This window comes from Eulemur rufifrons, chromosome 6, assembly GCF_041146395.1.
Source record: "Eulemur rufifrons isolate Redbay chromosome 6, OSU_ERuf_1, whole genome shotgun sequence".
Taxonomy (NCBI): domain Eukaryota; kingdom Metazoa; phylum Chordata; class Mammalia; order Primates; family Lemuridae; genus Eulemur; species Eulemur rufifrons.
In genome coordinates this window covers 41,377,986-41,402,632 of record NC_090988.1, presented here as the reverse complement: position 1 = coordinate 41,402,632, position 24,647 = coordinate 41,377,986, and the positions used below count along the sequence as shown (strand labels likewise).

The following is a 24,647-nucleotide window of genomic DNA, read 5'->3' as shown; positions in this document are numbered from 1 at the left end:
GAGATCACTTTTTACTGCTATATGCAATTTACTAGAGAGACGAACTGTTCACATGGAGATGATTAGGGACACAGGGCATTTTATTTTATTTTATTTTATTTTATTTTTTTTTTTATTTTTTGTTTGTTTTTCAGCTCATTAAGGGGGTACAAAAGATCAGGCTATATACATTGCCCATGCCTCCCCATCCCCCCGAGTCTGAGCTTTAGTTGTGTCCATTTCCTAGACAGTGCACATCACTCTCATCATGTAGGTGTGCACTCCTCCCCTCCCTCCACCCCATCCCCCCCAGAGAGAACTTCAAACGTGTCAATTCCCCAGGCAGTGCGTATCGCACTCATGAAGTAGGTATACACCCATCCCTTCCACCCAGCCCTGACCTCTGTCCAATACCCAATTGGTGTGAATCCCAAATGTGCACTCAGGGAAACCAGTTTGCTGGTGAGTACATGTGGTGCTTGTTTTTCCATTCTTGGGATACTTCACTTAATAGAATGGGTTCCAGCTCACTCCAGGAGAACCAAAGAGATGCCATATCGCCATCATTTCTAATAGCTGAGTAATATTCCATGGTATACATATACCACATTTTGCTAATCCATTCATGAATACATAACATATATGTAGATACTAGCCTATATTATCATTTACTACCATAAAATATATACAAACGAACACTTGACCTCACCACAATAGCAACAGAAGGTGGCTATAAAATTATAGTCATACCATATATACTATAGTTAACTTTATGCAATTATGATTTAATACTGTATCTTTGAACTTTTAATAATAGATTTGTATATATTTTATGGTAGTAAATGACAATATAGGCTAGTATCTACATATATGTTATGTATTCATGACATATGTAACTTTTTCTTAATTTTTTGATATTTCTAAGCAGTTCATCTGCAAGTTTTTCAAATTGTCACAAATCTCCAAAATTTTTTCCAATATATTTAAAAAAATCTGCCCATAAATGGACCTATGGTGTTCAAACCCATGTTGTTCAAGGGTCAGCTGTATACCCAGTGATATACTTCCTCTGAAATTGAAGAAAACATATATGAGAATATTATACACAACTCTTTGACAAAATTTTTTTTAATCTAGAAGATATAGATAATTGTCTAACAAATATTATGATGGTTAACTTTCTGTGTCCAGTTGACTGGGTTAAGGGATGCCCCAATAGCTGGTGAAGAATTATTTATGGATGCATCTGTGAGGATGTTTCCCAAAGACCTTAGCATTTGAGTCTAGTCATATACTGAGTAAAGAAGATCTGCCCTCCCCAATGCAGGTGGGCATCATACATCTGTTGATGGTCCAGATAGAACAAAAAGGCGGAGGAAAGGCCAATGTGCTCTGTTTAAGCTGGGACATCTATCTTCTCCTGCTCTCAGACATCTGTGCTTCTGGTTCTCTGGCTTCTGGATTTGGATGAAGACTTTATGCTATTGGCTCCCCTGGTTCCCAGGCCTCCTGGTTTGGACTGAAGCTACACTGCCAGCTTCCCTGGGCCTCCAGCTTGCAGACAGCAGACCTGGGACCTCTCAGTCCCCATAATCATGTCAGGCATTCTCTGTTTATATACAAATCTCAATCTCTCTTTCATACTTTATATATAATATTCCTACTGGTTCTGTTTTTCTGGAGAACCCTGACTAATACACATATTAAAATATGAGCTTTTAGAATGGTGTTTCATCAGTCACTAAAAATTAGAGAAGTAGAATCATAGACATGAGCTTTGGGCCTTGATCATCTAAGTACCATCTAAAGGAGTACAAGCCCTTCTCTATTACGAGCTCCCTGCAGCAGACCAACATATACTATCATGCAGTTACAATTCTATGTACAGTCCTCCTGCAGTATCTGCAGGAGATTGGTTCCAGAAACTCCTGTGGATACCAAAATCCACTGATACTCAAATCCCTTATATAAAATGTTGTTGTATTTGCATATAAACTATGCATATCCTCCCCATACTTTAAATCATCTCTACATTACTTATAACTAATACAATGTAAATGCTATGTAAATAGTTGTTATAGTATATTTTTATTTGTATTATTTTTATTGTTGTACTGTTATTTATTATTGTTTTTATTTTTTTAATATCCATGATAGTTGAATAAACAGATACAGAACCCTCAGATTCAGAGGACCAACTGTAATTTCTTGTATTTTTAATTACATATTTTAAAATAACATTATCTATATCTGTATTCTTATGAAAGTCTGCCAGAAGAAAGAGAAATTAATTTCAAGTATTTAATTCTCTCTCATCATTGGGTCTTTCTATAAATTAGAACATTGGAAGTCTGTTTGTTCCTATTTTTTTCACTTGTATATATAAGACAGAAGTGGTTATTTCCTCCCTATGCTAAGCCTGCAAGGCTGAGGTCCAGACTTTGATGCATGATAAGTTAAACACATCAGAATGATAGTGAAACTGCAATGAGATTTCTTGGTACTCAGGCCCATTCTCTTTGCTGTAGACACCAGTGACCAACTCACTTGTTCCCTGTGTGGGTTAGCAAAACTGATCAGCAGACTATGAAATGCAGTAGTCCCCCCTTATACTTGGGGGATTTATTCCAAAACCACAGTGGATGCCTGAAACCACAGATAGTGTGAAACCCTATATATACTATGTTTTTTGATCTGATAACCGAAATGGCTCCTAAATGACTAATGGGCAGGTGGCATGTACGGCGTGGATACAATGGACAAAGACTCGATTCACATCCCAGGTGAGATGGAGCAGTACAGCGGAGATTTCATCACACTATTCAGAAGAGTGCACAATTAAAAACTTATTAATTTTTTATATCTGGAATTTCCATTTAATTTTTTTTTTCACCCAGGCCTATCCACCCACCTTAATATGTTTGGACTGAAGATGACCAGGGGTAACTGAAACCATGGAAATGCCATTAAGGAAGGACCACTGTAATTTCTGTTTGCAATATCTCATTTACTTTCTTCACATTATCACAAATGATATACATTTAGTGTAATTGGACAAATAAGGAAATTGAGGTTCAGGGAAGTATAATGACTTGACAAAAGTGATAAAATCAGTTGAAGAGCATAGACAAAAACTCAGTGTTCTTTCCTAGCTAAGTACTTTTTAAATTATTTCTTTCTCATTCTGTGAGAATTTAATAACTAACCTATAACCATGTCATAACAGAGATCAGTAGTCTTCAAAATCTCTTCTGGAAATTAAGTTATAATTGATTTATCAAAATGACTTACTCATCAGAGTGCATTTTTGTTTATTATTTCTCTAATAATTAAATGCAATAGAATTCTCTGATGTGTTTGTGTCTGAAGTGCTTTGAGGCTCATTAAGTAGAGCATTTGCCATTCTTTTATGCAGCTCAGTTGGAAAATCATCATCTGGAAATTACACTACAGGCTGGTTGAATGTCAGAAACAGTATCATCAGTGTTTTCTTGGAGATAATAAAGACCACTTTAAGTTATGTTTCAAAAAAATTCTTGTTATCTAGGACCAATGTTAAAATTATATTCCTGCCATGCACATATTAGATATCTGCAATATATATTGATTGGATGGATGCATGCACTATGTCTCTTATAAGCCTAGAATTTTCACCTTATCACATCTCAAGCCAAAAATCACTCCAAATGATACATGAAACTCATGACTCCAAAAGCTACACCTTTACTTGGGTTCCTGAGTCACATGTTTTGTTTCAAATCTCCAGTTGCATATTTTTCATGAATTTCCTTTGTGTACCCCAAAATCCACCTCACATGAATCTGACAGCATTCATGGTTTCCCTGTGCAAACCTGCTCTCCGCTGTTCCCCAGCTCTCTTTTTGGTATTTTCTTAGTAACCTGAGCTAGAAAGGTTGGTGTCATTTTTACTTTCTTAGTCTCATAGCATCAAATCTTTCCCCCTAAATGTCCCACTGACTCTATCTCTGAAATATCTCTTGCATTCATTGCATCTTTATAATACTTTTATCAAACATGTATAGTGCTCATTATATGCAATGGTAACACATTTAATCAAGTAACTCTCTGGGGACACTCAGTTATTGAACTTTGGAGAAAGGATTCAACATCAGGCAGTCTGGTTCTAACGGATCTTAGTGACTACACTGTGCTCCTCCCACGGTCTGCCCATCCCAGTGCTGCCAACACGATTCAGGTCTGGTTGGTCATCTCCTAAATGTTCTTTCTGCATCTAGTAATTCTGTTCTTTCAAAACACTCAAAAAGGGTAAATGGGGTGGGGAATGAGGCAGGAGAAATCCTTTTGCCCTTATTATTTTATTCTCCTCCCATTTTAAACCTTAGGAAACTCCCTTCACCTAACCCCTCTCCTTCCTCATCACAATTCCCCCAGTTCATACATTTCCTTCATAATGCCATCCCACCTCCTCCTACTGTCACTTTCCTTCAAGTAGTCTTATCAGTCTCGACTGATGTGGTGCACTGTCCTACCCCAGTGACTATATTTGTGCTATTCCCAGCTTTTGAAATGCCTTTTCCATGTCACACCACATATTCAGTCCCATAAGTTCTTCAAAGTCAAGTTTTTCTTTTAAAGCTCTCCTCCCCCAAACCTTTCTTGATTCCTAAATGAAGTAATCTCTCTCTGTCTCTTCCTCTCTCCTTTGTGTTCTCACAATACCTCTTTCGTGGTACTGTAGATAAATCATTCCAGGGTGCCAGGGAAGGCAGGGGCTCACAAAACTGGAAAGAACAATTCAAGGTAGGAAGTAGAAGCATGGAATGTCAGTGTTAGGTAAATCATTTACTTCAAACACCTTTTACAGATAACGACCTTGAATTCAGGGTATTTTATCAGTGCTATTAATATGCCTCATCCATTCATACAATCAAATGGTTAACAGCCAGTAACCAAATAGAAAATTTGGAAAAATATCCATGGAACACTACACAAAGAAGATTAATAAAATATTCCATGTGTTTGATTCCATTTATATAAGATTATATATGTATATGTACGCATGGGTGTTTAGGTGTGCATGAGAGAGAAGAGCTGTATGTGCAGAAAAATGTTCACCAAAGTTCTAAAAACGTTTGTGTTTGGATGATACTTTTTCTATACCATTTTTGGTATCATTTAAAATATTCACAACAAGAATACATTATATTTGTTATTAGTAAAAACACAAAAGGGCTGAATTACTATTTGGGAAAGGAAATGACTTCCTCCAAATGTTTGCTTGGGAGATACAACACAGATTGTATTAAAGGATCCGTATCATTTTTTTTTTTAATTTATATTTTGATGGTATATTCAGGAAGGACTTTTTAACCAGGTTGCAAGGACAGAACCGACTAGTTTCTCTGTTCCTCAAATTCAGTCTTAGGTGAATTAACAAAGTTGCTGTAGTTGTTCTTTATTCTATTTATCATTAAAAAAAGAAAGAACATCATTTCCCAATATAACATTCCCCTCCCCCTGGGTGTCCTATGACCATATTAGCCAAGAAGACTGAAACTCTCCTGTGTGTTTCTTTTAATAATTTGCACAATATGTTTATAAGCAATTTAAAATATGGCCAAAGGGGACATTAATGAACTAAAAGACCACACTTTAAATAAGTTCTATTTAAAGGTCACATCATACTTAGGGGGTCTTCCTGGGACCAGGTGTACCATAACTTTTAACAGCATTCCTGATTGCCCCTATAAGCATATTTCACTAAATCTCTGACTGTTCCTCATTACAGGGAAACGAGGATTCTATCTAAACAAAATATTTTGACATTTTGAGAACAACAAATTTTTTATTTTTCAGATGCACATTCTTTGATTGTTTGTCCTGGTTCCCCTCAGACTGTACACATACTTCTGCCTCGTTTCTGCATCTTTCCTACCCACTTCAGAGTCCGTGTGAATCTGCTTATCACAACTCCATGGAATTGCCATTTGGGCAGCGTTTGCTATTTCTCACTGCTGAGGCAGTGCCATGTGGTGCCAAAGCATGGGCCTTGGAGCCAGGCAGATCTGGGCTTGTGCCTTGGTCCTACCCACTGCCAAGTGACCTTAGATAATATGCTCAACTTCTTTGAACCTCTATTTCCTTGTGTGAAAATGGAAGTAATTCTGAATCCTGGTCCTTGTGAGAAATTTGGGGGTCAGGGAATGTGTTTATAAAGTGCTTAACAGTGACTGGCATATTGTAGGTTCACTACAATGTGTAGCTATTAAAAATATAAAGAAAACCTGTCCACCTTCTCTCCTAGGGGATGCCACAATGATTTTCCTCTATGAAAATTATGATATGAAAACTGATAGATGGCACATGGTCTTTTCCACAGTAAAATTAATCATTTGGATTTTAAAGCATTCTATTTCAAAAAGTACCTCTGCATATATTATCACAACAATCCTATGAGGCATATATTCATATTAATATATGTACATATATATGCACACACTATATACACACATATATGTATATAAAATATCCACATTTAACAAATCAGAATGTTGAGGCTCAAAATGTTAAGCCTGAAACTACCTTAGGTAGGAAGAGGGGAGGTTAGTAATAGAACCAGGTGTTCAGAAATGAAGAGAAATTCTTTGTAGAGTACATCCATGCTTCCCCCTATACAAGCACAACTACTTACTCAATTTAAAATATAAATAAGCTTGAGTCCCTCCTATATGTCAGGCATACTTCTAGAAATTTGTACAACTATATCATGTAATCTGGGTAGCAACTCTCTGGAGCAGGTATCATCTCCATTTTACAGATAAGGTCAGTTGACTTGCCTGTGGTCAAGCAACCACTAAGGGAAAATTTTCCCTTTGCCCCCTGAAAGTTCACAGAAAAATCAACTTAACAAAAGGCAGATTAATTGGATGAAAGGCATACAAATTTTATTAACATGTACAAGGGAGCCTTCAGGATGAAGATCCAAAGATACAGTGGAAATTGTCCTATTTTTATGTTTAGGTTTAGCAAAGCATAGACAGCCTTGTAAAAATATGATTAGACAAAAATGGTATGCTCTCACGTTGATAGACTGAGGGGGGAAACCCAGTAAGACCTGTCTAGAGTCTTCTTGGCCTCTCTGAGCATGTGTTTGTTTCTTCTGGGAAAGGACCCTCTCTGGAATGGGAATCATGACTTGTAGTCAAACAAGATAGGTCCAAAAAATTTTTTTTTTTTGGCCAGTTTTTACACAGAAAGTCAGGGGAAAAGTTTGAATAATATTTTTAAGTTTTATGGCTGGCTTTGGGAAAAAGAAGTTTCGGTTTCTATGACCTAGCTTGCAGAAGAGAGGTTCTGATCCTATGCCTAGCCTCAGGGGGAAATGGAACTAAGAAACAGGAGGGCAAGAAAAGGTCAGGAAAAAACTCTTTTGGTTTTGAGACTGTTTCTGAGGTCTTTATTTTGAGGTATTGTTTTCTGAGTCCCAACAGTTGGATACAAAAATGTTTGAAAAATATTGGATTGAATAGTAAATCCAATTGATTAGTAAATCCTAACCAGTTCTAAACTTTCAAGATTCTTCTCCCTCAAGATAGTGCTTATGTGGGATTCTTCTAACTTTTGAAAGTGAAGTGTTTTCAGAATTTTTGAGAGTAGAAAACTAAGCATATCAAGAGAGTACAAAACTAAACAACAATAAGAACACAAATGCTCCAACAATATGGATGACTTTCCCAAATACAATACTGAGTGACAGAAGCCAGACACAAATAGTGTCAATTGTATTCTTCCATTTATAGGGGCATAGAAAGAGGCGCATCCAATCTAGGATGTTAGATGTCACGTGAGTGGTTAATATTTGGGGGAGGCAGAGACTGAAAAAAGCATGAAGGACACTCCTGGGGTGCAGGCTACATCTGTGATCAGCTTATACTTTAATATATATTATTTTATGTGTTTATCATATTTAATAAAAAGGTGACACTACACGAGCCTGACACTCTTGGCTATTAACTTTTTTGAATGTGGTTAGGTACGTATTAGTTTGGGGCCTCCCTTGGGGTAGGCTTTGAAACAGCACGAACCCAGGAAGCAGTGAGGATGGCCTCATTTGGATGCCTGGTGATAATGGTAGAAAAGAGAGAGCTCTAAAACACCTACAGGGAATATAAGCAAAAACGATTTTTCTGCAGAGGCTCTGTGCTCAAGGAGTTGGTGGGGGAGGGAGTACGGTGGTACAGGGGCAAGTGAGCCTGCAATCAGTAACCGCCAGCAGGGCTAGGAGGGAGAGCTGATTCTGCTGATCCTAGGCACAGGCTAATCAAAGTCAAATAAACAGCATCACAGAGAGTAAGAGTTCAAACTTTGGATAAACTGATTTGAATCTTAGCTCTCGTATCAGGAAAAAGTTACCTAAACTCAACGGGCCTCACTTACCTCTTTTCTCAAATGGATATAGCAACACCAACATTGTGGTATTGGAAAGATTAAATGAGGTTAATTATATCCAATTTGTAGCACAGTGCGTGGCAAGTAGTAAATGCTGATTTTTCCCATTCCCTCTTCTTCACACTTCAGATTTTGAAATAAAGATTGAATGTAAACATTTGGAGTCAAGGAGCAAGGTTTTCCAGGCAGCAGAAAGAACGTAATGAAGTGTGGAGAGGTGGCGAGACACGGCCTATGTGTTGAGGACAGGTAGACAAAGAGTAACGATTTCGGTTGAGGGAGAATTACAGAGGGTTTCAAATGGCAAAGTTCAGATTTTATGTTGTAGGCTTTGGTGAGCTGTTGAGCAGAGTTTCAGCTAATGGAGGCACTGAGGATGATGAAGAAGAAGCCCTGAAGATGGGGATCACACCATGGTGGCTTTTATTTCACCCTAACAATGAAGTTGAATCTGAGTGAGGATTTAATGGAAAATGAAAAATAAATCATTCTCCAAGCTGCTTTGACTTTATGAACCCAAAATCCCGCTTGAGAGGAATCATCCAGAAATTTGACATCAGCAGGATTGAATTTTTTATCTTTCAATCATATTTCTTGAGCATCAGCCAAAGCTCAGCTGTCGTGATTTCCCAGTTCTGTTTGGATTAAAATTATTCTGTTCAAAAGGTAAAAAAAAAAAAAAAAAAAACCTAACACACGTTCCTTGTTGTGCCTAGATACTGCCTCTTGGACAGTTTTTCTGGGTAAGACTCTGTGTGAAGACACTAAACTTACCTTTGGTAAAAAAACAAACCGGAAGGAACAGAGTATTGCAGTCTTCTACCCCCGCCCAAAGAAAGGGGCTTAAGAGGGGAGAACATTTCTTATTTCTTGGGAGAGAAGGGTAGTATTTTTATAGTGGGTAATACACGCACACTTTTTTTCTCCTCTTCTCAAATGAGCTTTTCTGCTACAATCAGGATATATCTCCTTGGTGCTTTACTCTCAGAGTACACTTTACTCTGTAGGTGAATAGCAAAAATAAAAAATAAACAATTGTTTCTCTTGGGGTGGGATGAAACAAGGCTGGCATTCATCCTAGGTAGCTGGGCATTGTTCCCCAATCCTCTTACCTGCTCAGCCAGGGCAGTTAACTCAGGGTGGCACCCTCTTTGAAAGTAACCCCAGTTAGTAAAGCAAAGTGCCAATAGAAGAATTGCATATTTTGGGGGAAACAGCCAGCTATTACATGCCGTGTGGGAGTGCTTTTCAATTTTGGGACAATTGTCCTCTTCTTAATGATGACTTCCAATACAGATTTGTCATTCACTAAAGATAAGAGAAAGTCTGATGATAGACCTGTTTCTCTGCATCTCTTCAAAAGCAGGTGCCAGAAATGAGTTACTCAGGAAAATATAGACAAGGACAAGAATAGAAATGCACTGATTATGCCATTAATGGACTTATAATCAGAGCTTTAAGTGTTTACTACTTGCTGTCATCATCACATCACATTAGGAAGATTTCCAAGCACACTCTTTCTCCCAATTCCCCTGTATCTAACCTGTATACTACCTCTAGCTATGACATGAAAATCTCAAAAGTATCTCTAGTTTATCCTCTTCTGTCTTCCTACTTTAGAATACCATTGCTATGATCTGAATATTTGTGTCCTCCGAAAATTCACATGTTGAAACCCAGTCCCTAATACAATAGAATTAGGGGATGAGCCCTTTAGGAGGTGATTAGGTCATGATAAAGCCCTCAGGAATGGGATTAGTTCCCTTATAAAAGAGGTCTCTAAGAGAGCTTGTTTGTGCCTTGCACCACGTGAGGATAGAGCAAGAAGGTGCCAACTATGAAGCAGAGAGCAAGCCCTCACCAGACACCACATCTGCTAGAACCTTCTTGATCTTGGACTTCACACCCTCTAGAACTGTGAGCAATAAATTTCTCTTGTTTATAAATGATCCAGCCTAGGGCATTTTGTTATAGCAGCCCGAATGGACTGAGATAATCATTCACGTCAGTTTTTTCCTCTGTGTTCTGCCAGCAACATGGGCCAGATCCTCAAAAATTTATATCTAGTCGGTGGCAATATTCTTCTGGCTGAGTTTTCTGCCTTATGGCTGTACATTTCAGATCAATTCATCTTTTTAAATGTCAATTTCATCATGATGTTTTAAAATTTAAGCACCTTTGACAGTTTTGTTTTCTGAAAGTCCATCACCTAGCTTTCAAGCTCCTGCATAATATGGCCTCACCTCAATTTTCTGTCTTCTACTGTTCTCTAATTTATCTCCCCTGTTACACAGAGTCTCCATCTATCCATTCATCAAGAACCTATGGAGCAGCCAATACACATCCAACCACAAGATTTGTCATATAAGAGAAACTCAGTTAATATTTGTTGTATAAGTGAATCTATGAATCAAAGAAACTTCCCACTTTCCATTCTCCTCTGTATAGAATGGGCTTTACCCTCCCTATATAAACCCAGCAATCTTTCCAGGTCCAGGTCCAAGCCCCCCAGGGAGTCCTCTCCTATTACTCTGGTCATTTAGTTTCATTTTTCTCTGAGCTCTTATAGCACTGGCAATCTTTACTGCACCTTGAAGTATTTAATTAGACACCAATTTCTCTTTTAGTTCTAAATATTTTATCATTTGTTTGGATGATGTGATATTTCAAAGGAGAGCTCAAGCTCTGTGAAGAAAAACTGCCTGCCTTCGGCTATTTTGTATCCCTTTCACAAATCCACAATTAGTTAGGGCTAATGAATGGTGTCGGGTAGTTTGATGTATCCACCCAAGTCATACCCTCTTCTCCTAGAGTATGCTTGTGTCCATAGTTTTGGCTTAGTAAACACTGCAGGCATCTTGAATTTCCTCTTGAGAAACACCTCCTTAGAACCAAGTGAACATCTGAATCAAAGTTCAGTCATCCAAACTGCTCTAAAAATATAAGCTGTAATTTAGATTTGGCTGACATATATTGATAAACTGAATTAGCTGGAAGTAGAAAGGAAAGAGGAGAATTTCTTATACAGTCCCTGAGTCACAGAAGTGGTAGGGCCTCCTGGTAAAGACTCTTGCCCTTTTCTGAGCTCTCTGGTCCCAGCTCCCGGGATGCACAGCTGTACCACATGGCCTACACTACATTCTTTGAGCCCCAACATATCCTGACAACACCTCCCTTCCTTATTTCTAAGTTAGTTTGGCCTGTAAATAAAAGAGCCTTACTTAAAGCCTTTTTCTAGAGAACATGCTCCTCTGGGAAGTGACCAAGATTTTCCTCTTCTCCCTGGCTCTCTGCCGAGGTCTTTTTGACTTTTTTGTTCTTTGACTCAGCTACTCTCACCTTGTTTCACATGCTTCCCTTTTCTTTTTCCATAGAACCTTACTCTGGAACTAAAACTGAGTGAAACTGAAGTCCCAAAGCAGCAACAAATTACACAGATTTCATAAGACATGAAGCTGAGTGAACACAAAGTATTAATTTCTGATGAAGTCATCAAAATATTTGTCATGAAAGCCAAACTAAATGTTTTCCAAAAGACTCTCATGAAACAAATTTGAGAAAGAATTGAATATGTATCTTTTCTACAACTACTAAGATAGAACAAAAAAGAATACTAAAATCTTGTATGCACAAAGATCCAGATGCTCAATCATGTTTCATTTGATATGATCATCTGACTATAACATTGTTTTCTGGTGTTAAGTGCTGTGGTTGATAGGAATAACAATCTTTCATGTTTGGATAGTGCTTTGTAGGTTACTAAGTGCTTTCACATCCATGTACGTCAAGGGTGCTTAAAAACAGTCAAAAGCTGTGTTCCGTAGTCTCTTGCTTACAGCTGTGTGAGTCTGGACAACTTTTCTTATCTTCTCTGTTTCTCAGTTTCTCTCTTTGTGAAATGGGAATAAATTAGCATGGATATCATAGGGTCAATGAGAGTTAATGTCAAAAATATGCAAAGCCCTTAAAATAGTGATTATGCATGTTAGGCACTTTATTGGTTTTAATTATACTAGAAGTAGTAGTAGTTAGCCCATTTGGCCCTCACAATCACCCTGTGAGGTAGGCTGGGCAATGATAATTATGGATGTTTTATTTTTGAGGAAATCAAAACCCAGAGAGAATAAATGACTTGTTAATGGTAGTTGTATAACACAATCCAAGGATGTTTGATGATAAAAAAATTTTGAAACTGTCTGTGGAATTTACAGTGATTGCCAAAGACTGACTGCCTCGTATCAGAGATGGTCCCTCAAGCATCTGTGTTGGTGGGCACCTCAACCTCAATGACTGGGCTGAGTCGGGCATGTACTCACAGCTCAGTCAGAATTCCTCTGCCAGGAATGTGGCATTGGTTGCACAGTAAGAATATCAATAAGAGTAAAGTTGAGAGAGAAAGAGTGAGAGACCCACTGTGAATAAAGTGCAACCATGTAAACTCAGGAACTCTGGGTCGCCATGTTCCTCCAGCATCTCCGTATTCCCCTGGGTGGCTACCGAAACAGATCTGGGAAATAAAAGCAGATTATCGCTTCATTTGCCACCAATTTTCCTATTTTTATTTTTATCCCTTTCTAAGACCTGGCTGTATTTCTTCTGAATAATTGTTATTCTGTGAGAAAACCCTTAACTGTGGTGAGGCAATGTTGGCTACTGATTAAGGGCACTAGGGACTGGGCTGTTTGGATTCAAATCCAACCTCTACCCTTTACTAGCTATGTGACCTTGGTTAAACACTCTGGTGTCACTTTGCTCATCTGAAAATAGTACCTACATTATCAGTACTATTTTGAGAAAGTAAATTAGATAATAGCTATAATGCTTTCAGAATAGCACCTAGCACTATAAATGCTCAATAACTATTAGCTATTACTTTGTTTATTATAAATTCCCCTTTGAGATTTATATCAGGTCAAAATGGTATGCAGTGAAAGTGTTTTAGGACATCATCATCTTCCAAGCAATCCAACTTGAAAATGACAGCCATCTGATTTCTCTTTTTCCTTAATTTCCCAAATCTAATCAGTCACTAAGTCCTATTGACTTTTGCACTGTGATTCCCCCTGCTATGGCCTTGTTCTCTACATTCTCATTTCATCCTATGTGGCCCACTGAATGGCCAACATGTCTGTGTTTTATACTAGTCCCAGAGGAAATCATTGTAGGCTCAGAATCACATTTCGGAATGGGTTGATCTGCCCTACCTGAATAACGACTGTTCATTTTAGGTAGGAAATATGCTCCTAATCCCCACAATCTCCACTTAGAGAATGCTGTTCTATCTCATTAATCCAGAGTTCAAAGCCCTTTATGATCTGGCCCCTACTCAGTATTTAGTTCTCATTTCCTGATCCATGCTTGACATCACTTATATTCTCCCTTCACTGGACTGATTATTCACTCTCCATAAATCAGTCCTTCTGTACCTTGGTAACTTTGTTCCCTGTGGAATCTTTCCTACCTATCATAGTCCTACTTATTGCACAAGCCCAAATCAAGGACTTTGTCTTGCAAGAAGCCTTGCAGAATGTCTAGGCAAACTGGGGAGGGCAGGGTATAGGAAGAAATGTGTCCTTAGCACAACCCATTCTGGTGCTGGCTTTTGTTTGCTCACTGGTAAACTGCAAAGCTTGCAGACATTGGGTAGGAGATAGAGTACATGTCTCAGGCAATGTAAACCCACATGTTACTGAAAGGCTACAACTGAGGAATTTGATTTTTTTAGCCCAAAATAGTCACAAAAGAAAGCTACAAAGAGATAAAAATTGGGCAGTTTAAGCTATTTTATTTTCTCCTGAATAAAAGGAGAAGGCTTGGGCATGTGTCATCTTCAGGTCAACAGCTAGTTCCTTCAGAAAGAAACCATAATCTAGACATGTTAAATAAAATAGTGATCTGAAAGTGTTTTTCTATAAGGCATTAAGTGTGTCATGTATAACCATTATCACTGTCCTCTCCAAGTACATGGGTCTCATTCCATCATTTAAAGAAAACAGACAGTTGGGAAACTGCTCCTGTGTATGTCTTGGGAACAAACCATTTCATGTATCTGCTTTTTGTGCCATGACAACATTCTTCCTACATCATTAATAATCACCACAGCCCTATTAGGAAAGTACTAGCATTATTTCTGTCTTGTAGTTAATGAAACTGAATCTTTGGGAGGTGAAGTTACTTTCCCAAGAGGCCAGTTTTAGTAACTTTTCTAACTCATGTTACTACTAGTAAGTGGAAGAGCAGGGATTTGAATGTAGATTTGTCTGACTCCAAAGTCTATGTCTGGTAGAGGTGCACCAAATCTCGGGACTTCTATTGTCTTCTTACAGTTAATAGTTAGGCATATTTAGAAAGACCGCATAATTTGCCAACCAAATTGGAATATTTTTGAGAGTGAAAGTGAATGCTATCAAAAATTATGCTGGTTGTTCATTGCAGCATTATTCACAATAGCCAGTAGCCAACATACAAAAACAACCTACATGTCCATTGATGAATGGATGGATAAATAAATTCTCTCTCTCTCTCTCTTTCTCTCTAACACACACGCACAGACACACACACAGAGAAGTATTATTCAGTCATTAAAAGAAGGATATTTTTCCATTTGTGACAACATGGATGGACCTGGGGAATTTATTTATCCATTCCAGGAGTCTTTTGGTGGAGTCTTTAGGGTTTTCTAGATACAAGATCATAACATCAGTAAAGAGTGATAGTTTGACCTTTTCTTTCACAATTTTAATACACTTAATATTCTCCTCTTATCTGATTGCTTTGGCTAGGACTTCTAGTATTATGTTGAATAAAAGTGGTGACACTAGGCACCCTTGTCTTGCTCCAGATCTTAGGGGGAATGCTTTCAACATTTTCCAATTTAGACCTATTATTCTTATATTGGCCTGCTTTGCATAGTTTCATACTTCTCTGAGTGTTCATTCTTCTTTACTTTTTTTCTGCATCTGTGACTGACTGGGTTAGTTTGAAAGCCTTGTATTCAGGCTCTGAAATTCTTTGTTCTTCTTGGTCTAGACTGTTGCTGAGGCTTTCTGCTGTATTTTGAAATTTCCTAAGTGACTCTTTAATTTCTTTAAGTTTTGTTATAGCTTCTATTATGTTGTCTATCTCTTTAGTGAGTTTTTCATTCATGTCCTGATACATATTTTTTGGCTTTTTTTGTGTTGGTTTTCCACTTTCTCTTCAATCTCACTCATCTTATTTTCTATCCGTATTCTGAATTCCATCTCTGACTTTTTCTCAATTTCCTATAGGTTGGGGTCCATTCCTGGAGACCTATTTTGATATTTTGGGGGTGTCAAAATTTTTTTTTTCATGTTGCCAGAATTCTTATTCTGGTTCCTTCTCATCTGAAATCTCCTTTCTCAGCTCAAGACAGATATGCTTGTAGCACACCTGTTCTCCTCTTCTGGGAACTCTCCTACTTAGTGCTAAGAAGTAGATGCCCCTGGATGGTGCATTTGTGTCCTACTTTGGAGGATTAACCTGGCCCAAGATGGGTGGATTTACTGTTGACCATTTATCATTGTTGCTCTCCCACATCTCCTGCCTCATTCTTCCCTTGTGGTTGTCACTGATGTTCCCCATGTTGCAGAGTGAGCAAATGCCCCACCTAGTTCTGTCAGCAGTGGCAATTTTCAGCTTGAGCCTTCTTGAAAGCTACTCCACTCAGATCTGCAGGAAGCAGCATTTGTCAGCCCACTCTGGCTTGAGAACAGACCCATTTAGATCCTTGGGCAGCTATGTTTGTTCCCAGATGCTGGCTTGAGTGCAACTCTATGCTCATCCTCAGGTGGCCATGCTTGTAAACCTGCTGAGCTTGAGAGCTTCCCCATTTGGATCCTCTGGCCACTGTGTTTGTTGGCTAGGCACTGACCTGAGCCCAGGCCTGCCCATGTCGATAGGGTGTGGCAGCTGTTGGACCACTCAGGTCCCCCAGCTGCAGTGGGGGCATGTGGCACCTGCCCACGGGATTCACAAGAGTGCCCAGTCTCCCCACTCCCTCCTGCTACTCTGGACAAGTAAGAGCAATGGGGAGGCTACAATGGATCTGATCCCTCGTAGAGGCAACTCTCAGGGTCTAGGGTTTAATATGGCACCAGCCACAATGCCCAGAGTTTGTAAGCCAGTAGGTCACTTCTGTGCCCTCTCTCTGGAGCAATGCCTCTGCATAGTCTGAAGGTAACTCCCTATGTCAGTCCTGTGGCCTTTTGCAGTGGAGGTTCCCTCCCACAGGTCAGATTGCAATGATCGTGGGGGGCGTGTGGAGCCTTGGGACTTTTCATTCTGTGCCTTACCCATGTGTGCAGTTGTCTTCCCTGTGTACCTCTAAACCACAGAGCTGGTCACCTCTCTTCCTGCTCCTTCACTTTGGGTGCCTCCTGTCATGTCTCTTTTGATTCACAGTGCTCTTTCTTAGACAATAGATCTGGAGGTGGATATTCACCTGCCACCTTCAATCCTTTCTGTGACAGCAGTGTGTGCAGGCTGCTTCTAGTCCACCATCTTGGCCCCCACACTGATCTATTCTCTATTTTCATAGGATCCACTTTTTAGCTCCCACATGTGAGCAGCAACATGTGGTATTTGTCTTTATGTACTTGGCTTATTTCACTTCAAATAATGACCTTCAGTTTCATCCACATTGCTGCAAACTGCAGAATTTTATTCTTTTTGATGTTGGCCTCTTTTTTTCAAGGCTTCATTTTTTTTTAACACTCAATGCTTTAATTGCACTTAAACATAGAATGGTATATGGTGTTTCCAAAATTTCATAATTTTAGTTTTTACTTACTCTGTTTTCATGTGTTGTCTCATGTGTGTGTTTCTTCTTTATTTAACTTTAAAATGTGGAATTGCTGCTTTGGAGAACAAGCTTTTTTCTCTCTCTTTTTTTCCATTTCTTTCTTCTAGCAAGAGAGCTATTTATTTCTATTTTCCTTTATCCTGTTTCTAATGGGTCTTAAGTTTCTTATGCCACTCCCACACTGTGTGCGTGACTTTGAAAAGGAAGCAAGATAAGAGCAAGTGTGATGTTCATTTATCTGAATCTTATATATTAGTGTATGCGTGTTTATCAAAGATGAAGAGATCGTTTTCTCTCGTGGAGCTGGCATGACTTAAAGATGTTAGTTAACCCTTTGCTATTTATCGTCAAGTGCTCCCTGCTAGAATGTAGAAAAGGGCTTCTGGTTTTGGTTTTATAGAGATGAAAAGAACAGATAATTTACTTATATTACTTAATTTTTAGATAAAGGAAAACCTGAGCTTAAAGGAGAAATGAGATAATGTATGTGATAATACCCAGTACAATGATTCACACATAAAAAGTGTCAGTAGATACTAGTTTGCCACTTCTGTACTAAACATAAAAGCAAAATATCTTTTTTTGAGGTCATGAAGGATTAAAGAACTTTGGCCTTGGAATAATATGTCAGGCCAAAAATTTCTGCTAGTACTTACTAGCTACGTGATCTTACATTACATAATCTCCTTATACCTTGTTTCCTCAATCTAACATAAGAGTCCAATTCTGTAGCAGTTTGGATTATGTTTTGAGCATATAAAGAAAGCCCAAAATAAAAGTGACTTATTTCTTTCTTATGTAAAAAAATTATGGAGACAGAAAAACTAGGGAAGGTATAGTGGCTTCTGGTATCATCAGGAATCCAGGATATTTCTATCCTGTATCCTTAGCAAATGGCTTCTATTCTTAAAATCACCCTAGCATCCAAGACAGCTTCTAGAGCTCCAGTTATTTTGTATATATTCTATGAATCAAGAATCTTTAATCAAATTGGGGCTCTCTTTCTAGAGATGAAGGAGAGAATGGCTAATGTGTAGGAATCTAAAAATACCTACCACACATTACCTCTTTTTTGCAGGGTTGGTGAGATAATTAAATAGGATGATATACATAAGATGTCAAGGATAATGCCTTGGACATAGGAGTAGAACCACATAAATGGTACTTAATGTTGACCAATATCACAAAGCAAATCAGTCACAGAATTAAGAAATATATTTAGGTCTGCAGACCACCCTCCCCATTGGTCATTTCTCATATATAAACTATAGATGAATGAGTGAAATGTAGTTTGGCATTTACCAGATACTAACATATGGGTCCTTAACAGAGCAAATTTCTCCTTGGTCCTCTTTATCAAGGCCTAGAAGTTTGCAGGTTCAGAAATCCGATTTTGTCTTTTAGAACAAACTCACAGTAAACAAGCACCCAGAGACTGATGTATAGTTACTAGAATATCAATTAGTAATTTATACTGAGAAATATAACTTCCAAAGGAGAGGGTATCATAATCTTTTGCCCACATGTTCATTCCATGAGAGTTATCTAAGCTTAAATCAAATTTTAATTTGAGTGTTATTAGTGAATACAATGGCAAAAAAAAAAAAAAAAAAGAAAACAAAATGATCTTAAATTGGAAAATTGTATCCTTTAGCTAAGTTATCTTCTTTCTTGTGCCATGCTGGGGTCATATTTTCTACATTTTCTTTTCCTTTTATTTTTTCTCCTATCATCTCAGCCCCAGTCTTCCCTTAAAAATTATTAAAATTATCTGGTATGCTGGTTATTGTTAAAATTTGCTGAACATTTGATGCTGCATCATATACCTAGGTGTTGGGCCAGATCTATTTAATCTGAATTTTTAGGGACTCCAGAGAATTAGTTTATCAATCTATGTATTTAAATTTTTCCCCAGACGATTCTGCTAAAGGACTCTACTCAATTTTCTTTTGGGAATCATTAGCCTAGTTTATAAATTTCAACATCCTAATAGAGTCAATACATTGAAGTGAGCAGTAGGAGGAGGTGGGTGTGAAAGGGAGAGCCCAGATCTCTCTGAGAGGGTATTTGAACCTGGAGGAAAGTGTTGCTCTCTCCTGTCCCCATTCAATTCCCATCCTGAAATTCTGAAGGACCTACTTCCTTCAGAATTCACCTAGAGAATTAATGTTATAATGAGCTACTGTTACTGTGTCTTTAAGGAGTGATAAGATATCAGTACTTAGCAGACATACCCAGTCAGTTAAGATTTGGAAAATGATTTACAGGCTAAACCGAAAGACAAATCATTGTAGGGTAGAAAAAGGAACAACCACATTGACTGGACAGATTAATGATCCAGGAAGACAGTGGAATCTAAACTCAGCCTAAAAAAGTGGGTGGGATTTTGACAAGAAAATGAAGTCCAGGCAAAGGGAACACAATCTGCACAAAGAGGACAAACATTATACAATGGTTTCTTTTGGACTTACATGAAAAATCGACTCTGTTCTCTCCCTTGACTTCAATGTAAGGTGATTCCCTGATTTTTTGGAGGATTCCAGGTAGCCTATGGTGAAAGGTTGGTTTCTAAATCTTGGAGATCCTGGTCCAAAGCCACATTTTGTAATGAAGCAAGCAAACAATAGCAGAGGGGGAACTGGTTTGGAATTATATCAAGCCCTGTGGGAGATGGAGGTGAATGGTTTCATTTTTTCTCAGGTAGTCTTCAGAGCTCAGGAGTTGTGTCAACATATGTGTTCTGATTCATTAGCAATACAGCCTTAAAGAAATAAAAAAAAGATCTTGAAGGTGATTATAAAAGTTTTGGCTTTTACTGTCAGTAAAGATCTGAGAAGATTCTGAGCAAAAGTGTCTTAATCTGACCTATTTTAAAGGAATCACCCTGGGTATTGTATTGAAAATACGAGGTCTGCTTGGAAAGTATCTAGCCATTGTTAATATAACATGTTCATATTACATGGTTGGATACTTTCTAGATAGACCTCGTATACTGTGGCAAAGGTGGACACAAGGAGACCCTTTAAAAGACTATTGCTGAATCCAGACACGAGATGATGGCATCGTGAACCATTTAGTAGTAGATTGGTGTGAAGTATTCTGATTCTGTGTTTGCATATATGTGTGTGTGTATATATATTTATTTATTGACACATTGTAACTGTGCCTATTTATGAGGTACAATTTGATGTTTTCATACATATATATGTTGAATAATGATCAGGGTAGTTGGCATATCTATCACTTCAGGAATTTATCATTTCTTTGTGATGAGAACATTCCAAAGCCCCATTTATAGCTATTTTGTAATATGTTAACTATAGTCACCCACTGTTCAGTAGAACACCAGAACTTATTCCTCCTACCTAATTATAACTTTGTACCTGTTGACCAACCTCACTCTTTCAGTTCTACTCTCTGCTTCTATGATGTCAACTTTTTGGTTGTTGTTTGTTTTTAATAATTCACATATGAATGAGGTCATGCATGCAGTGTTTGTATTTCTGTGTCTGGCTTATTTTACTTAACATGTCCTCCAGGTTCATCCATGTTGTTGCAAATTACAGAATTTTATTTTTTCTATGACTGAATAGTATATATACCACATTTCCTTTATCCATTCATTCATTGTTGAACACTTAGATTGATTCCATATCTTTGCTATTATAAACAGTGCTGCAATTAACATGGGAGTGCAGATATCTCTGCAACAAACACACTGATTTCATTTCCTTTGGATATATATCCAGTAGTGAGATTGCTAGATCATAACCTGGGGTCAATAAAGAAATTAAGGGGGAAATTAAATTTTTTTTGAGACAAACGAGAATGGAAACCCATCATATCAAAAGCTATAAGACAGTTCTAAGAGGGAAGTTTATAGCAATAAACACCTATACCAAAAAAGAAGAAAGATTTCTAATAAACAATCTAATGATGCACCTCAAGGAACTAGGAAAACAAGAACAAATTAAACTCAAAATTGGTAGAAGAAAAAATATAGACTACAAAAAATTCAAAAGATCAACAAAAGGAAGAGTTGGTTTTTTGAAAAGATAAATGAAATCAACCAGCCTTTAGCTGTACTAAGAAAAAAAGAGAGAGGACTCAAATCAAATCAGAGATGAACAAGGAGACATTACAGTTGCTACCACAGAAATACAAAGGATCATAAGAGACTATTATAAATAACTATACACCAATAAAGTTCATACCATGGAAGAAATGGACACATACAAACCATCGAGATTAAATTATGAAGAAATAGAAAAATCTAAACAGACCTATGAGTGAGGAAATTGAATCAGTAATAAAAGTCTTCCATCAAAGGAAGGCCCAGGATCTGACAGGTTCATTGCTAAATTCTACCAAACATTTAAAGAACTAATGCCAATTCTCCTCAAACCATTCCAGAAAACTGAGAGGAGGGAATATTTCCAAACTCATTTTACAAAGCCAGCATTCTCCTGATTCCAAAACCAGAAAAGAACACAGCAAAAAAAGAAAACTACAGTCTAATGTCTCTTGAACATAGATGCAAAATTCTCAACAAGATACTAGCAAATCAAATTGAACAACACATTAAATGGTCACCCATTATTATCAAGTGGGATTAATCCCAAGGATGCAAGGATGGTTCAACATATACAAATCAATAAATGTGATATACCATATTAATAAAAAGAAAGACAGAAACCATATGATCATTTCAGTAGATGCAGAAAAAGCTTTTGACAAAATCCATCATCCTTTCATGATTAAAATGCTCAGCAAATTAGATATAGGAGATATGTACTTCAACACAATTGAGGCCATATATTACAAACCCACAGCTAAAATCAAATTGAACGGGGAAAAGCTGAAAGCTTCTCTTCTCAAATCTGGCACAAGACAGGATGCCCACTTTCACCACTTCTATTCAATTTAGTACTGCAATTCCTACTCAGAGAAATCAGGCAAGAGAAAGAAATACAGGGTATTCAAATTGGAAAGGAGAAAGCGAAATTGTTCTTGTTTGCAAACAACATGATCTTATATACAGAAGACCCTAAAGATACCACAAAAAAATTGTTAGACTTAATAAATAAATTCAGTAAAGTTGCATGATTCTGTATATATTTTGAAGTTAGATCAATTGAGAGTTATGACGTGTGAAAAAGGAAGAAAGGCAGGAGAGCAGTCAAGCATCCTTTTTTTTTTTTTCGGCAGGAGACTAGGAGACTCAGTCTTTAATCGTGGCAGGGCCTCACTCACACACGTGCTCATCAGGCTTTGAATCTTGTTGAAAGCTGTGATGTCAACACTCTGCACATGCTCCTCAAACTTGGTGATCTCTTCTTCCAGCAAGTCAGTTCCCACCATGTGCTCCACCACACCCTGGATCTGTAGCTTGCTGATGCCGTAGCCCACGGGCACCAGCATGGAGCCCCACCAGACCAGCCCATCCAGCTGGAAGGAGTGCACATAGGCCTCCAGCTGGGCCATATCTCAATATCCCAAGGCTTGACATCCAGAAGGATGGAGGACTTGGCCACCAGTGCCGGCTTCTTGGCCTTCTTCTCTGCATACTGCTGTAGCCTCTCCTCCCGCAGCTGGGCTGCCTCCTTGTCCTCCTCCTCGTTGTCACTGCCAAACAGGTTAATGTCATTGTCCTTGTTATCTTTGGTTGATGTGGCCGCCATCTTGGTTGGAGGCTACACTTGGCAGACACATGCTGGGTCTGCGGGGCTGTGGCCCGGTGGGTGGGTGAGCTCCTCTCAAGCACGCTGGGCCAGGCCTCCAGCTTGGGGACAGCCTGCTGCAGATCCAGCACCACGCCTCACAGGCTCTGGTTTTCCACTTCCAGGCTGGCGATCCAGTGATGAGCTCACTGTGGTCTCCATCTGGCTGCTGAAGGCCCCGGGGCCTGAATTTCGGCCAGGGATTTCTGGATATTCTCTCTGGCTCTTGCAGTGTCTTGGAGGATCATGCTGGTGCCGTTCTCCTGGCGGGGGGAGCCAGCCACAGGCCCGTTCATCTGCTCATGGAATTTCCTTTCTGCATCTTGCGTCATCATAATTGAACTTGTCGAACCAGATCTTCTCATGGACTAGGAAGTTTGTAGCCATTTTTCTGACTCCAGCCAAGGACGGTGCGACCAGAGGCGACGAGGGGGTGAATGGGGTGCGGGGGGCAGCAGCGCTAGGCGGCTGAGGAAAGGAAGGGTTCAATTTTTGAGCAACTGGAAGAATGGTGCTGGTAGCAGATTGAGAGGAAACATTTTAGTATTTTAGTGGTTAGTATAACAGCTAACAGCTAGTATTTTTTTCTAATTCTTTATAATTACAAAAACATTTGTGCACATTATTATGATGTTTTATCTTCCAAACAGCACTGAGTTAGGCTGGGTGCATTTATCATCTTTATTTTACAGAAAATAGAACTATGACTCAAGGAAATTAAATTACTTGGCCTAAGATCTCATAGCTAGTTAGTGAGGGACTTGAATCTTAACCCGGGTCTGTTGAGCCCAAATCCAGGTCACAGTCTGTCTGTTTGCCTTTTAATTTGCTGTTGATGCAATATTTATTCAGACCAAAAGTACTTCTGCTTTCACATTATTTTCTCATGCTCCAACCGGTATAACCAAAGCAGCTGTTGTCTAATATCATTCTGTGGCAATGCAGACACAAGGGAAGGATAAGAGGAATGCTTAACCACATAACTGTGCTTCTCTAAGAAATGGACACACTTAGCCATGCACACTTTTGATCTGAAAGTGGTGACTTCTTTTACAAATGTTGTCTTATAGCAGAGTTCGATAAAAAGAAGGAAATGGGGTGCTGTGGAGCTAGCCCTTCCATGGGGACCAGAAATTAGAAGATCTAGTTCAAGTTTTAGCATTCTAGCACACAGCTGTACTATCACATTCCTGCCAAAAATCTAATGTAAATATTATTTAGGATAGAACTTATTATTATGACAATTAATAATAATAATTAACAGCTAACACATGGCATTGATCACAAACATTTTGCCTTAGCCACCATTTATCCTGCAAAGGAGGACTTCTAACTGATGAGCATTCTGAGACTGTTAGTAACTAACAGAGCTGGGACATATTAAGTCCATCTCTCTTTGTAGGAACCTTCCCATTCTTAGTCCTCTGGAAAACCTGTGTTCATTTGCCAGGAATTTTGGCTAGAATTCATAAACTCTTGATCCAAAGAAAACTTTAAAATATAATAAATATTTTAGCTAAAAGCTTGCTAAGCCTCTCCTTTCCCTCTTCTACTTCTCTGCATTCTCTGTCCAGACACAATTTGTCACTTTAGTCAAGGATAGATGCAGGGCAAGGAGAATTTATATTGAGTTGTGTGTGGCTGGTTTAGATAATTGCATGTTTCTCAGCACTCTGAAATGTCCCTCTGGAGGTTTT

The 24,647-nt window shown here is 38.5% G+C and overlaps 1 pseudogene; it reads right to left on the bottom strand.

The window, feature by feature from the left end:
* Positions 1 to 22,360: 22,360 nt before the first annotated feature.
* On the bottom strand, positions 22,361 to 23,366 carry LOC138384816 (elongation factor 1-delta-like; annotated as a pseudogene).
* Positions 23,367 to 24,647: the final 1,281 nt, after the last annotated feature.